The sequence below is a fragment of the Tarenaya hassleriana genome, unplaced genomic scaffold (genome assembly GCF_000463585.1).
Source record: "Tarenaya hassleriana unplaced genomic scaffold, ASM46358v1 Cleome108, whole genome shotgun sequence".
Taxonomy (NCBI): domain Eukaryota; kingdom Viridiplantae; phylum Streptophyta; class Magnoliopsida; order Brassicales; family Cleomaceae; genus Tarenaya; species Tarenaya hassleriana.
The window spans coordinates 122488-135556 of NW_010961071.1; positions in this window are offsets into that span (position 1 = coordinate 122488).

The window sequence follows — 13069 nt, forward strand, 5'->3', positions numbered from 1 at the left end:
CTAAGTTAGGAAGCCTATAGGAAGCAACAAGCCCTAGAAAATACGATGCATCCCGACACTCCTCTGTCATCATCTCGTTAATGAAAATCATTCGGGGACATGAGTGCGTCGAAAACGAAGGCTCGGGTCTAAGTTGTGGGACAAGGACACAAAAAGAAAAAAAAAAGAGAGTGAACTCGTCAAATTCTAACGTCCTAGAAGCCCGGGATTGCATCATATGAAAAAAAAGGGGGGAAAGAAAGAAAAAGAAAAAGAACACAAAAACACGAATAAAAAGGAAAGATATGGGGCAAGAGAAAACATTGAAGTTATAGACTGTGACTTTTGGGGTTTTCATTTGGATGTGTTTAGGAGACATGCTCGGCAAGTATGAACTATTTCATCCTAGACCGCAGGAAGCAATGAAAATTCCATTGATAAGATTTCGCTCGAGTATTGGAAAAGATAGAGTATACCAAACCTGATTTCATTCGCAGCGACTTTAACCCGTACAACCAATCCACTCAAAACCCCCACTTGTTCTCCGACTGTATCTTATCACCCCTTGGATAGTTTTATAACCGCACATTTACTCGAGGACGAGCAAACCTCAAGTCTGGGGGGTTTTTCACTGGTTTTATAACGTCATGCATCACAATTTTTCTCACATTCTAGGTATCATAGGACGTTAGATGGCCATGGGTAGGTTGTTTTGCTTGTTTTTCCTTGCAGGAAGACTCCACGATGAATCCTCACGAAGCGAGCACGGAAGAACAAGAATTCGAGAATGCTCGGGAAGCTCAGACAAAACGAGCGACCCGCCCATTTTATGGGCGGTCGCTCGTTTTTTTCGCGGTCAGAGGAAAATGAGCGACCCGCCCATAAAATGGGCGACCGGAAGAAAAATGAGCGACCCGCCTGAAAAATGAGCGACCGCCTGAAATCAAAATCGGCCCAAAAAGGAAAAGCCCGTGTTTTGGGGAGAAGACCTAATTCTGAACTTTCACAAAAAGGGGAGTTTGAGGAGAGAGAAAGGGGGCTACAGACTTTGGAGAAAAATCACCTTGGAGAGGAAGAAAAGAGGGATTTTGGAGATCAAGGAGGCTAGGAGAAGAAGAGGACCACCATTGAAGACCATCTTGAGCATTTCTTCTCCTTTTCCATGTTTCTTCATTTTGCTTTCTGTTTTGAAACCCTAGTTATGGAGTAGTGACTTTGTTGTGGGTGACGGATCCCCACTTTTGTATGGACATCTAAGCTTAATCTATGATGTCTTTGAGTTTTCTTCCATTGGTTTGATATTTTGTGCTTAATGCTGTTGATTTGGGTGAAACCCTAGTTGATATGACCATAGAACACATTGATCATAGGGATATGGGGATGATGTTTGGAACCAAATATCAAATGAGTGAGTTATTCACATTGGGAGATGGCTTAGCTTGCTTAGGGTTCATGATGGGGTACATTAATGCATCTAGAGATCATTTGGATCATTGGAAAATGGGTGAATTGATTGTCTAGGTAGTGAGTTTAAGCTCGGGAGAGACAAACTCTAGAGGAAGTGCTTGAAATCCCCAATTGGAAGACAAACCCTAGGACATTGTAGCATCACTAACCGTCCATGCGATTCATGAGGGATCCCGAACCTACAATGCCTCAAACCATCGTTTACAACTCATTAATTTCATTTGCTTGTTTGATCTTCTTTTCATATTTACATTTTCACAAACACCTTGTAAGCAATATTTTCCATCACCATTGATCTAGTTTAAGAATGGATTAACACAACCTAGTCCTCGTGATCGACGCCGGTACTACAACTACCGTATACTTGCGGATAGTGTGACGAATCGGGTTACAAAATTAGAACTCGGTGCGTGCGCATCAGGGTTCAGATTTAATTTTAAAGTCCGAATCTAGGGTTAATCACTTGAATAAGAGGAGAATTAGAACCCTAACACTAATGAGCCGACTTAGAGAACTTTTAGACCCTTTTGGAGAGTCTAGAGGGTTGAAGAAGTGATCTTAATCTCTCTTTCTCAAAGCACATCATCGAATAGAAGATTCGTGTCCTAGCAGACAAGTTCCAAAGGTTGGAATCCATCCCGAGGTGTGGATACGTGTAGAGGGCGAGGTAATCTTCCTGCCTAAGTGATCGGACGAATTCTTCAGTTGATACAGGCCCCGGATCGATTGAGGTAAGCGTTCTAACGTTTCTACAAGATCATGCATGATAGGTTTTAGGGTTTTATCAAATTTTTGTCTTACATCCGCTGCGCAAACCCTAGAACCGATCTCTTAGGAATAGGATTCACTCATGAGATCCCAGAAAACCCAACACGCCAGTGATGATTCCGTTTGATGATCCTTTTGTATCACGATATCATATGTCGAATATAAGGCATGGACAAGCCACATTATCTGATTCGACTGCTTTCTCGTTCACTGAGTTCGACTGTCTGAAATAGACGACGTTCGTCTATAGTGCGGCCACACATTTCTACAGTCTCGCTCACACGAGGGGCCCAGCGATATCTCTCTCTTTTACGAGAGGTACAAATCCCATCTTGACTATCTACAATCCAGCACATGATTCGTTTCGTACCTGATACAGCCTTTATAGTCCTCCTGTTACGCAGAACGTTTGACATATTCAAAGCACGCAACTCCTCATGTTAGATTTCGTAGATATCTCAGGTCTTAGGATCCAATCATGGAACCGCCATATGAGATTCAAGTCATGACGCTAGTCCATGTGACAATCTCATGCGGGTCAATCCAGTATTCCGTTCTCCAACGAATACCTATGACTGTGATCGTATCCAATACCTATGATCATCTATATGATCATCAATCACACATCATACCAGTCTTGTTATATCATTATTCTCACAATGATACATGACTAGGGAGGTTAGTATTGTTCATAACAATACATGGATTTCATAACATATCTAGTATGCACAACATGTAATGAATCAAACACTTTCATAAAAAAGCTCATAAACAGTACATCATAGAGCACTGAACCAACAATCTCCCACTTGCTCTAATCATGAACTGCTAAACATCTAATGCCCATATCCCTAACATGACCCTCATGCTTCGACGAAGGGAGAGGCTTCGACAACGGATCGACAATGTTGTCATCTGTCGACATTCTGCAAATGTGCACGTCTCCTTTGTCTATGATCTCCCTGATAAGGTGAAATTGTCTGAGTATGTGTTTGGATCGTTGATGGGATCTGGGTTCTTTCGCTTGTGCGATCGCTCCATTGTTGTCACAATACAGAGTAATGGGGCTATCAACACTAGGAATGACATCCAAGTCACCAACAAACTTTCTGATCTAAACAGCTTCTTTTGCTGCGTCCGACGCTGCAATATACTCAGCTTCTATAGTAGAATATGCAACGGTCGCTTGCTTGGAACTCTTCCAGCTAACAGCGCCTCCGTTCAAGCAGAAAACATAGCCAGACTGCGATCTGTAGTCATCCGGGTCTGACTGGAAACTAGCATCGGTGTAACCCTTTACAGCAAGCTCATCTTCCGACCCACCGTATACCAAGAATACATCCTTAGTCCTTCTCAAGTACTTAAGGATGTTATTGACGATGATCCATGTTGGGTTCCCTGCGCTACGGGTTCCTAGCATGCGATCTCATCGATCTAGGGCTTGGTTTCTAGGTTTCATGCAGCGGAAGAAAAGATCTAAACCTAGCCAAACGTCACACAAAACTAATTGTGCAATAACCCCAAAAGACGTGTATATCACCGTGGGATTCGAATGCTTACCTCGTTCTATCAAGATCTGGAAGTATCAATCGATCCGGGGCCTGTTTTAATCACCAAGAGTTGAAAATACAACTTCTCTACACGTATCCACACCGACGGGACGGATTCCAAACGCTTTTGGAACTGATCTGCTAGGATCTATGAAGTGATTAGGGTTTCCGAGACTTGGGATCGAATCCCGGGAACTAGAACCTCAAAATAACGATTTCTCTTATATTCTAGATCTGTCTAGGAGTTCAGAATAACCCTCTCTTAGTTAGGACGGCGTCCTGATAACACATATTTTGGGTGATGTTTTGATATAGGATGTCTAGCGTATTTCACTCGATTTTATATATTTGTAGACATTTTAGGGCACATTTAGCTTCGATATTGGTTGGTTGTGTTCTTTGGTGTTTAAACAGGAATCCACACATAAAGAGAGCAAAAGGAGTGGAAAACATGGAATACGGAACATCACGGACGAACCGGGAATATTTGGAGTGTCTCCAGGGAAAACGTGAAGCTCAGAAAACGTCAGATCTTGCAAGTCCAATAACTTTCACTCTACAAGTCCAAATCATGCATTCTCTACATCATTCAATAACTTTCCCTCTACAAGTCCAAATCATGCATTCTCTACATCATTGGAAACCTCTCTTCGATATCTACGCATAGACGCCATCACCCAAATCCGATGTCGGAACAAAAAGTTATGAGCAAATTTGTGAAGCCCGCCAAAACTGTTAAGTGACACGATCGTGTCACTTTCAGTCACACGATCAGGTCACTTACCAGATTTTGGAAATACTCCGAATTTTAGCCCAGAAAAAGAAGGATTAAGTAGGGTTAGCCCCCAAGGTCGAAATCATTCAGACTTTTCAAGAAAACACACCCTAGAGCACAAAGAAGAGGGAGATTATCAAGAGGCAAGAGATCGGAGTAGAAGACGGAGATTACGAAGCCGAGAAATCGACTAAGCATCCTTCATTTCTTCTATTTTACGATGTTTTGTTGTATTGATATGAACTCTGACGTCTCGATGTTTAGCGAGTAGTCCCATAGCTGTAGGTTAGGGATTTGCTATGTAGGGATCTTTGGTTTTTAATTCCAGACTTTTGGATTTGTTTATTTCATTCAGTTTATTGAATTGTTCTTAATGCTTTTGATCTCATTGGCCACTTGGTTGAATGAACTTAGGGTTTTAATTCACATAGACATATGGGATTCTAACCTGGAACTAATTCAATAAATAGAACAGGTATCGCATTGGAAGATGGGTATTTGCCTAGGAATTATGATAGCGTTCGTTCATGGATCCAGAGTTTTAGACTATCGAATCGGGAGATTGGTAGGATTAAACCTGGATAGTGAGATTAGACTTGGAAGAGTTGATCTCTACCTTAGAGCTTGAATTAAGTTTGCATCTTTTGAAAGATCCTTGCATGTAAAGCAATCCCGAAGCCTGCAGTGTTTATCATTCATAGTTTACAACAGTTTTTATTGTTTGCTTTGCTACGCTCTCCCACTCATATTATCTTCTCTGGATCTAGATTTGGATTGGGATTTGATTCCGTTGTTTATTTGTCCCTGTGTTCGACCCTAGCTACTACAATCGATCTGTACACTTGCGGTATTTGTTGAGTCTAGGTTAATTATCACTTGATTCATATTTCTACACCTAGATTGACGACATGAAGTTTTTGGCGCCGTTGTCGGGGACAATTTAGGCAACAGGATTAGATTCTATCTAGTCTAGATCTTCTTCCTTTCTTTTTCTTTTTCTTAAGTGATTTCTCACGTTTTCTTTGTCTGTTTGTTGCCTTTCGTTTAGGCGTAGGGTTTCCTAGTGTATGACCAGAAGTGCTGGGACATCAGACCTAGTACCTTTTGATCCTGAACTTGAAAGAACCATTACACGCATCCGTCAACAGCAGAGACAGATGGAGAACGATCAAGATCTCGCTTTTCCCGGTGATGCTGCAGGCAATGCAGACTCAACTTTTGGTCAATATAACACGCCAAAGCACACCGAGCTTATGGCCGGTATACGACTGCCGACCATCGACATGACTCGTTTTGAGCTCAACCCGGCTACCATCCAGATGCTCAACAATAATTCTTTTCGGGGTAGGTCAAACGAAGATCCGAGCGCACATCTCACGCGTTTCAAGATGATGTGCCGCTCGATCAAAAGAGAGGCCAGAATGACAGACGATGACCTCCGTCTACTTGCTTTTCCTTGGACTCTCATGGATGCTGCATTGGAATGGCTATATGATTTAGCACCTGATTCCATCCACACCTAGGATCAGCTGGAAGTTTAGTTCATGTCCAAATTCTTTCCAGCCCACCGCACTCAAGCAGCTCTCTCAGGCATACACTCATTTAAGCAGGATCAAAGGGAGAGTCTCTACGACGCTTGGAGAAGGTACAAAGGATATCAGAAGTCGTGTCATCATCATGGGCTCGACAAGAACTACCTGGTCAATACCTTCTTTCGAGGACTACGAAATGATACTAAGACTCTGATTCGAGCTTCTTGCGGTGGAAGCATCCAGAACAAGTCATTCGAGGAGCTTGAACAACACATTGAACTGATGACTCAAGAAGAGGACGCTCCGAATGAATATTCTCGGGATCTACCAAGGAAAGACGCCGATTCTAGCCTTCAGTTTGTTGGTCGAATGCTCTAGGATGATCCATGATATGACATTTTGCTTTGTATTGATTCATTGATTTATGAATGCATTATTTTTCCGTTACACGATTAGCATGTTTGTTGTATTTCGGTATCCTTGAATCATTATAGAATGATTCTAAACACCCTGGTCAATTATCATTGTGGGAACAATGATGAATTAAGACTAGCATGAGGTGTGATCGATGCATTGGATGTAGATCACAATCATGGGTTCTCGTTGTGAACGAGTGACTGGATGACCCGCATGAGATTGTCACATGGACAGAGTCATGACTTGAATCTCATACAGCAGTTCGTTTATGGATCCTCATACCTGAGATGTCTAGAGTATCTGATATGAGGAGTGGCGTGTCTTGACTGCGTCAAACGTCGTCTTTAACCGGATGATTATAACGGCGTTGATCAGATACGTTCACGAATCATATGGAGATAGTAGACATGCAATATGGGACTTGTCACCTCCTTAACAGGAGAGATATCGCTGGGCCCTCTCGTGGAAGTCGGACTATGAAAATGCGTGGCCACGCTATAGATGAAGTTGCATCTATTTTACTAGTCGATTTACCTAGACGAGAAAGCGGTTGAACTTGAAGGGTGGCTCAAACCATGCCCTTGTTCAACTTATGATATCGTGAGACAAAGGATCAGAATTCGAGCTGTTAATGCCTTGGTTAGATCACCTCTAACTCAATTCTAAGTGGGTGGTCATGGCGTCTTGCTAGAGGCTAACCATGACTTGTGGTTCGGGAAAAGTTCCTAAAGTCACTACCACTTAGAATGGGCCTACAGGGTCACACACCAATAGGGATGGACTTATACGTGAAGAATACGAAGAATGGAAACGAGATTTGACCGAAACGAGCATGAAAAAGAGTTTTCAGTGTGTTGGTCCGGAGCTGACCAAGTTTGGGACTGAGCTGACCAAGAAGGGTCTTGGTCCGGGGCTGACCACACGTGGTCCGCTGGACCAAACCTTCAGGTCAGCCGGTCCGTGGGCCTCGGACTAAGCTTGGTTCGCCGGACCAAGCTCCTGGTCCGGCAGACCGGGATCCGGAAAGTTTCCATAATTCGATTTTAGGGTTTTCTAAGCTTATTTAAGTTTGGGATTTCGTCCAAACTTAATTAAGGCCGACCTAAAACTCAGAGAAACATCCTAGAACCCTAGAGAACCTGTTCTCTTCGATTTCTATTGTCCCGGGATTGGATCTCATCTCTTGAGTTACCCTTTTCTTCACTAATCCTAGCAGATTCGTTCCAAATCGTTTGGAATCCTTCCCGTCGGTGTGGATACGTGTAGAGGGACTGTAACTTCAGTCCTAGGTGATTTAGAACAGGCCCCGGATCGAAATAAACTTCAAGTCTCATCGAGAACGAGGTAAGTAACGATTCCCTCGGTGATATACACGATCTTCCGGGTTTTTGCGAGTTTGGTTGCGTGTGACGTTTGACTAGGTTTAGATCTTTCTTCCGCTGCATGAAACCTAGTAAACCAAACCCTAGATCGATATGATCGCATGCTAGGAACCCGTAGATAACCCAACACAGTTGGTTCTTGATCAATTGGCCGCACTGAATGGTAAGTTTGCAAGCACCAATTTGATTTCTACTAAGGATGCTCCGACACTTTCACAAGAGGATCTTGGTATGTATGCAGTCGAAGAGCGAGTCGAAGGTGTGAACTACGTGGCCAATAACTCCTACTCGAACACGTACAATCCAGGGTGGAAGAATCATCCCAATCTCTCCTACAAGTCAAACAATGTGGACAATCCCGTGCCGAACAACTTCAGAGCATCCGACAACTCGAACCAGAGGATTCCTCCCAGTTTTGCTTTTCAATCCAGGGGTCCTAATCAGACATCCAACTACAGAGCTCCGGGGCAACCCTATATTAATTCCACACCTCCAGGTAATCCTGAATCAAACCCTGATATGCACACTTTGCTTATATAGTTTATACAGAATCAGGAAAAGACAAATCAAGAATTTCGAGCTCAATTCGCAAGCATCGATGCTCACTTCAAGATCATAGACAACCATATCGCTCAGCTAGCATCAGCCTCTCAAAGACCATCCGAATCTCTTCCAGGTAAGCCTGAGACTAACCCCCGTGAACATGTCAATGCGATTACTTTGAGAAGTGGTAAGCAGGTAGACGTTGAAGACCGACCGATGGTTGAGCGAGGAAAAAGCTCGAAGACTGCAGTTGTAGACATCCCCGATGATGAACCTGAACCGGCTTACGTGCCCCCTCCTCCTACGCCACCACCAGTACCATTTCCATCTCGCTTGAGGAAGCATAACGAAGACAGCCAATTCGCAAAGTTTGTTGAGATGCTGAAGAAACTCGAGGTAACCATGCCATTCACTGATGCTATTTTGCAGATTCCCTCGTACACGAAGTATTTGAAGGACATCCTGATCAAAAAGAGGGTCGTTGAGAAAGAAACCGTAGCGCTTACTGCCGAATGCAGCACTTTGATCCAACACGAGCTTCCGCTTAAGCGGTCCGATCCAGGTAGTTTCTCAATCCCTTGTAAATTGGGTAATGTTTCCATCGATCGTGCACTCTGTGATCTAGGAGCCGGCGTCAGTCTTCTTCCATTATCGATCTTCAAGAAGTTGAATGTGGGTGAGCTAAAACCCACTAGAATGACTCTACAACTTGCCGATCGCTCCATTAAATACCCTGCTGGGATACTTGAGGATGTGCCACTGAAAGTCGGGAACTTCTATATCCCGGTTGACTTCGTGGTTCTCGACATGGACGAAGACTCTAAGATACCTATAATTCTTGGTCGTCCATTCCTTAACACTGTAGATGTTATCATTCATGTTCGAGCAGGTCGACTCACTATGAAGATTGGCGATGAGACGGTAGAATTTACTCTGGACAAAAATCTAAAGCAATCGTCACCTATAGACACGATCGTGTCTAGCTCGTCACACGATCGTGTCCGAAGCCGCAATGCTGTATGCGCGAATCAGCCAACTGACCTGATCGTGTCCCTTTTGCAACATGATCGTGTTGACGGTACATCAACTTCCGAAAAAATTCAGCAGTCTGACCCGATCGTGTCATCCCCACCACACGATCATGTCTCATCCTTGAACCAGAAACGAAAGACACATGAAGTTGACCCGATCGTGTCTACTGCGCAACACGATCGTGTCCCAGCACTGATCCGGAGCTCAAAGTTACAGACGACGCACCCGATCGGGTCTCCCCTTTCCACACGATCGTGTCAGGACCTTAATCAGCCACATGACTCGTTTTCACCTCACATGGGCATTCACGACCCATCTCACTCGGTTAAACAGGTGACTATGCTCTCAGACCATTATGCTCCTATACTTCATGATCCAGGTTGGCGAAAGATCGATAATATTCGCCTCTTAGACCCGTATGGTAGTTGAGAAGGTTCGGTCAAGCTAATGACCTTAAACAAGCGCTTCCGGGAGGCAACCCGAGTTTGTAGGTTAGTTTTTCTTTTCTTTCTTTTTCTTTTTGCATCTGATATTGGTTTGTATCTCTTATCACCAGGTTGAGTTCTAATGAGGAGCTATTGAGAAGGCGAGGAAGCTAGCTATGCGATTGACGTAGTGATGAGGACATCGGATCTAACAACATCTCGTAAAGAAGATCTTGGCGGAAGCATACACGGAGCAAAGGTAACGACAAACCGAGTTCCACAACCGAGTTCCACCTCGGATCGAAGCCACCAAGTAAAAGGAAGTTTCTTGGAGTGCAAGACAATTATCCAAAGGAAGCTTCTTCATCATCAAGGCAACTCCAACAACTAGCTTCCCAACCACCTCATTTAATGCAAAATCAAGGAACTCCAATAACTAGCTTCCCAACCACCTCATTTAATGCATTGGATTCCTACCCCTCTTGCATGTTCTTGTCATTTAATGTTGTAGTTGAGAATTCTAGCCTATATAAAGGCCTTGTAATGCATCATTTGTAATCAGACTTGTAGAATGTCTCAAACATTTCGAGTTTTATAAACTCTTCATCGGTTTGTCCGATATTTATCCCGATCTTTGGTGTGTCCGAGATCACGAGTTTGGTGTGTCCGAACTCAAGCCTTGGTGTGTCCGAGGTCCACTATCTATTCTTCCCCTTCGATCCATTCCATTTTCCTGTCTTAGTTTTGAATTCGAGAGCCTCTTACAGTCGGTGATTGAAACTAAGATCCATTCAATTCCCCTTCGTTTTAACCACAATTCGAACGTGAATTTGAGAGCCTTCTCCGTGAAGTGCGGGTGATTGCGTTTCGGATCAGATTCCATCCTCTCCGAGCCAAGGCGTGTATCACGTAGGCAGACTTAAGTGTGAGTGAACGAACATCGCGAGCTAAGTAATCTTTTCTGTTTTTGGTTTGCTTCTCTTTTGACTCATGTTATTGGTTGCCTCTACTAGCCGAGAATTGACACCAGGGACGGTGTCCAGTTCAAGTCTGGGGGAGGATTCGTCTAAACCCAAACCATATCCATATAGAGTAGTGTTGCATGCATTTTTTCCTTTTATTTTCACATTTTAGTTGCATGGGCATATAGGATGCATTAGGATCATATAGTTGTTAGGATTGTGCATCCTCATATAGTGTTTAAGACATATAAGATCACCTGCATAGAACCGTTTTGAGCATTGATATGATGATCTATGGCATGAGAGAGTAGAAACATCCTGAAAACATTGTGATCCGTTGAACGTGGTTAAGTTTTGTTGAATTGATTGCTTGACCTTTAGGATTGTCTAGAATGGCTTGTGGGGTAGAAATCGCTGGTTGGAACCCATGTGACCGATGTTGTCTAGCCAAGTAGAAAAGTTTCTATAAGAATCTTTCCCATTGTTTTGCTGAAATCGGTAAAATCTTTTATCAAATGCATTCTTATTTCTTCATGTGCAGAAAAAGATAGTGAGCATCTCGACACTCCGCTGTCATTATCTCGTCAACGAAAATCGTTCGAGGACATGAGTGCATCGATTTGATGGTTCGGGTCTAAGTTGTGGGTCGGTTATCCAATAAACAAAATCGAAAAAAATTGATTAGGAACCCTTCAACTTCAACGTCCTAGGAACCCGAGATGCTAGCAAAAGAAAAAAAAAAGAGAGAAAGTCTAGCTAGATGAAAAAAAAGAGAAAGAAAAAAAGAATGAATGCCGAAAGCGTAGACTAGATACGATTAGGTAGAATGGTATAATAGGTTCGAGAAACATGCTTGGTAGATGATTGAAGTTCTTGGATTGGTTCTAGGTAGCGGTATAGATCCCATGGCTAGGAAAGATTATCCTTTAGAAAGGGAGATCATACTAGACAGACTTGATTATTGTTCACGGGAATCTAGGTCGGATAGAGGTTTCGCTCTCGATTATCATTTTGAGTTATGTCATTGTCTCGCCTTCCTTTCAGATCGGTTTTTCACGGAGTATTTGCTCGAGGACGAGCAAAGGTTTAAGTCTGGGGAGTTTGATAACACAAATTTTGGGTGATGTTTTGATATACGATGTCTAGCGTATTTCACTCGATTTTATATATTTGTAGACATTCTAGGGCACATTTGGTTTCGATATTGGTTGGTTGTGTTCTTTGGTGTTTAAACAGGAATCCACACATAAAGAGAGCAAAAGGAGTGGAAAACTGTTGGTTTAGTGCTCTATGATGTACTGTTTATGAGCTTTCTTTAGATACATTCGATGTATTGATACTTTCTATGGTTTTATGAGAGTATTTGATTCATTACATGTTCTTGCATACTAAATCTGTTATGAAATCCATGTATCATTATGAATGATACTAAACTCCCTAGTCTTGTGTCGTTATGAGAATAACGACATAATAAGACTAGTATGATGTGTGATTGATGATCATAGAGATGATCATAGGTATTGGATACGATCACAGTCATAGGTATTCGTTGGAGAACGGAATACGTGATTGACCCGCATGAGATTGTCACATGGACTAGCGTCATGACTTGAATCTCATATGGCGGTTCCATGATTGGATCCTAAGACCTGAGATATCTACGGAATCCAACACGAGGAGTTGCGTGCTTTGAATACGTCAAACGTCCTGCGTAACAGGAGGACTATAAAGACGTGTATCAGGTACGAAACAAATCATGTGCTGGATTGTAGATAGTCAAGACGAGATTTGTACCTCTCGTAAAAGAGAGAGATATCGCTGGGCCCCTCGTGTGAGCGAGACTGTAGAAATGTGTGGCCCCACTATAGACGAACGTCGTCTATTTCAGACAGTCGAACTCAGTGAACGAGAAAGCAGTCAAATCAGATAAGGTGGCTTGTCCATGCCTTATGTTCGACATATGATATCACGATACAAAAGGATCATCAACCAGAATCATCTCTGGCGTTCGTAAAGATCACAAACAAACTCTATTCGAGATAGGTAGTCATAGGGTCTTGCTAGAGACCGCCTATGACTTGTATATCCGAAATAGAGATTTCGAGTTATACTGCTATGTCGAATGAGCCTACAGGGTCACACACGCAGGGAAGGACAAATGCACGAGAAAACATAGAGAAATCTGGACAGAGGACTGGAGCATCTAGTCCGAACGGACCAAATTGTTGGACCGAACG